The sequence below is a fragment of the Tachyglossus aculeatus genome, unplaced genomic scaffold, assembly GCF_015852505.1.
Source record: "Tachyglossus aculeatus isolate mTacAcu1 unplaced genomic scaffold, mTacAcu1.pri SUPER_34, whole genome shotgun sequence".
NCBI classification, from domain to species: Eukaryota; Metazoa; Chordata; class Mammalia; order Monotremata; family Tachyglossidae; genus Tachyglossus; species Tachyglossus aculeatus.
This window is the reverse complement of record NW_024044839.1, coordinates 2,729,710-2,734,172: the sequence shown is the minus strand read 5'-3', so window position 1 is coordinate 2,734,172 and position 4,463 is coordinate 2,729,710.

Sequence of the window (4,463 nt, the reverse complement as noted above, 5' to 3'; positions counted from 1 at the left end):
GAGACGGTCCCTACCCAACAGCGGGCTCTAGTCTGCGGCCTCTTTGTGGGCAGGGAATGTGATTCATTCATTCAATCGTATTTATTAAGCGCTTACTGTGTGCAGAGCACTGGACTAAGCGCTTGGGTAGTACAAGTTGGCAACATATAGAGACGATTCCCTACCCAAAAGCGGGCTCACAGTTTAGAAGGGGGAGACAAACAAAACAAAAAATATTAATAAAATAGAATAAATAGAATAAGTATGTACAGCCAATGCTCAATAAGTACCACTAAATGAATAAATACAATCGAATGAGCCTCCAATGTTGTACTAGAGGAATTCCTTTGACCCAGAATTGTCCTGATGCTTGGAAACTAAAGGGAAAAGTGAATAGTCATGAGGAAAATGGCTACAGGCGGGATGAGGTCAATGGAGAAATCATGGCTTAAAAAGATTATGTGTCTGGCCTCATTGTTGAATTCAACAGGAATGTAACATCTCTAAGTGGTAGAGCTGGAATTAGTACCCAGGCCTCCTGACCTCCAGCACCTTGTCTGCTGATGAACAGAGCAGAGGCTAATCAATCAATCAAACAATAGTATTTATTGAGCACTTACTGTGTGCAGAGCACTGCACTAAGCGCTTGGGAAGTACAAGTTGGCAACATATAGAGACAGTCCCTACCCAACAGTGGGCTCACAGTCTAAAAGACCTAAAGGCCAGGATCTAATGCGTTTCCATCTGCAGTAAATTCCACGAGGTCATCGTAGGCAGGGAACTTGACTACCAAATACATTGTACCATCCTCTCTCAAGCGCTTAGTCCAGTGCTCTGCACACAGTGAGTGCTCAGTAAGTACGACTGATTGAGTACCAACCCAAATAGGAGCTTTTCAAGGTCTCCATAGGACAGAGCCTAATTTTCTCTCTATTCAAGTCCTAGTTAGACTGTGGCCCCATGTGGGACAGAGACTATGCCCAACTTCTGAGCGCTTAGGACACTATTTGACAAATAGTTAGCACTTAATACCTTAAGAAAAGCAGAAAATAATAATAATAATGATGGTATTTGTTAAGCTCTAGGTGCAAAGCACTGTTAAGATAAAGTTCATGCCCCCCGGCCTAGAGCTTATAAACTAATAAACTTTGACTTTCTTTCTGACTCAGCCATCTCTGGAACCAAGCCAGTTTCTGTTTCTCCACTGACATCCTTCTCTCACTTTCATTTCCTTGAAAGAAGCCAGAACGTAGCTGCAAGATTGGGCCTCCAACCTGGACCAAGAGATTATTTCTGTGATCTGCTGGGGGACCGGGATGGAGTCCGGTAGATTGGCAGGCCCTGGGCCGGTTTCGACCTGGAGGATTTCGATTTCCTCCATTGGGAAGGAGAATTTGTGGATTTCACAATCCCATTCACCCTGCCCGATGCCCAGCAGTAACGATTTTACTTCTGACCTTCCCTGGGTCTTCTGCTTTGACAGCAGCAAGGAGGGCTAGGTGAACCAGAAGCATGGTGGCTGGGGGGGTCCTCCTTCCTCTAACCCCCACTTTCTGCCTGTCTCCCCCTGCCAGACTGTAAGTTCCTTGTGGGCAGGGAACCCACCTATCAATTCTATTGTGTTAGACTCTCCCAAGAGCTTAGTCCAGTGCTCCACACACAGTGAGTGCTCAAGAAACACCACTGGACTAAGATACCAATCATCCCATCCCTCTATAATCCCCGGGGGGGGGGGGGGGGGGCAGGTTCTGCACCCCAATTTCATTGTAAACTCTTTGAGGGCAGGGAAGATGTCACTTGATAGTTCTGATCATCCCAAGGGCCTGATAATAATAATAATAATGATGGCATTTGTTAAGCGCTTACTATGTGCAAAGCACAGTTCTAAGCGCTGGGGAGGGATACGAGGTGATCAGGTTGTCCCAGGTGGGGCTCACGGTCATCATCCCCATTTTACAGATAAGGGAACTGAGGCTCGGAGAAGTTAAGTCACTTGCCCAAGGTCACACAGCAGACATGTGGCAGAGCTGGGATTCGAACCCATGACCTCGGACTCCAAAGACCGGGCTCTTTCCACTGAGCCACGGCGCTTCTCATTATAATGATGGTATTTGTTAAGTGCTTACTATGTGCAAAGCACTGTTGTAAGCACTGGGGAGGCTACAAGGTGATCAGGTTGTCCCACGGGGGGCTCACAGTTTTAAACCCCATTTTACAGATGAGGTAACTGAGGCACAGAGAGGTTAAGTGACTTCCCCAAAGTCACACAGCTGACAGTTGGCAGAGCCGGGATTTGAACCCATGACCTCTGACTCCAAAGCCCGGGCTCTTTCCACCGAGCCACGCTGCTTCATATAGAGGCACCACACCAAATGGATGCTCCAAGAATAACAATTGTGGTATTTGTTAAGAGCTTACTATGTGTCAGGCACCGTACCATCACCATCATTATAGTACTTCACCATTGTGGTATTTGTTAAGCGCTTCCTATGTGTCAGGCACTGTACCATCACCATCATTATAGTACTTCATCATTACGGTACTCGTTAAGCGCTTACTACGTACCAAGCACTGTTCTAAGAGCCTGAGTTTACACGGCAGGCAGGTGGTGGAGCCGGGATGAGAACCCAGGTCCTTCTGACTCCCGGGCTCCTGCTCTATCTACTAGGCCGCACTGCTTCTCCGGGAGTCCATCCTGCCACATTGGGTATGGGTACCCCCACAGGGCAGGGCCGGGGTCTGAAACTTCCCTTTCTGATAACAGGAGCCCGGAGAAGTCCTGGAAAATGAACCCGGGAAGCTCAATTTAGTGAAGGAAACATTCCATCGAGCCCTCAGCGACACCCTGAAATGGTTCCGGCAGTGGTCGCGGTTCTGTCACTTGGACTCAGTCTATTTTAAGGAGAAACTTAAGGTATCTGTTCCCCAATGATGTCACCAAGCCCAATCTCCTAGTACCTCTTTCAATTGCCTCTCTTTCTGGCTTTGTTGTACTTTCCAAGAGCTTAGTCCAGTGCTCTGCACACAGTAAGCGCTCAATAAATACGATTGAATGAATGAGTGAATGAACTGATTGTGGAGGGGAAGTTAGCAAATACTGTGGTGCTAATCAAAATGCAGCCATTGTCCCCTCGGAGAGAGTCGGCTCAAAGAAGGGGAAGAAAACAGTCTAAGAAATCATAAATCTCCCTCTGCTCCTCTGCCGCTAATCTCCTCACCGTGCCTCGTTCTCGCCTGTCCCGCCGTCGACCCCCGGCCCACGTCATCCCCCTGGCCCGGAATGCCCTCCCTCCGCACATCCGCCAAGCTAGCTCTCTTCCTCCCTTCAAAGCCCTACTGAGAGCTCACCTCCTCCAGGAGGCCTTCCCACACTCAGCCCCCTCCTTCCTCTTCCCCTCCTCCCCCTCCCCATCCCCTCCGCCTTACCTCCTTCCCCTCCCCACAGCACCTGTATATATGCATATATGTTTGGACGTATTTATTACTCTATTTTATTTGTACATACTTTTCTATTTATTTTATTTTGTTAATATGTTTTGTTTTGTTCTCTGTCTCCCCCTTCTAGACCGTGAGCCCACTGTTGGGTAGGGCCGTCTCTATACATTGCCAACTTGAACTTCCCAAGCGCTTAGTACAGTGCTCTGCACACAGTAAGCGCTCAATAAATACGATTGAATGAATGAATAAATACTGTTTATCCATCTCCCCCGCCTATCCCCTCTTCTCTTGGTCCTCCCCCGGCCCCCTCTCCGGCCCGGGAACTATGGACCTCTGGTGAGATGGAAGACAGAGAGAGACTAGCCACCCCCTGCTGCCGGGAAGCCCACCCACCATTTTGATCCCAATCCGAGCAGAACACCCTGCCCCTTCCAAGCCATCGAGCACCAGTCCCGACGGGAAGCGAGGTTGGGCCGAACAGGAACTGCCTCAGGACGCACCTCTGGTCCGACGGCTCGCTCCCCAAAGGTAGAGAGTGGGATTGAGTCGACTGAGGGATCAGGCTACGGGGACCCAGTACCAGAATCTCCCCCGACAGAACCTGTCATTGTGGGCAGATAACGTGTCTGTTTACTGTTACATTGTACTCTCCCAAGCGCTTAGTACAGTGCTTTGCAAAAGTAAGAGCTCAATAAACACAACTGAACGAACCTGTCCGTTTCAGCCTTGCCACTTCTGCAGGGGAAGGGGGGTCCGGGTGGTACTGAGGTAGAGTGTGTTTGGGTCTGAGCGGGGCCTGCCCCGGGGGGAACCTCACATCTTCAGCAGTCTCCCGTCGGGCCTCAAGCTCCCGAAAGACAGAGAGCAGATGCTAAGTATCATTCCCAGAATCTCTTTCTCCCCTCACATCACCAGCTAGGCCGGTTGCTTACTTCAACTCCCTCTAGCCGATATGGGCCAGTTGGTATTGGGCGACTCATTTTCTCCCCCCTCTCGACAGCCGGGGGTGGAGGAGGAGCGCTGGCCGACCCCTGAGACCTGTGGGT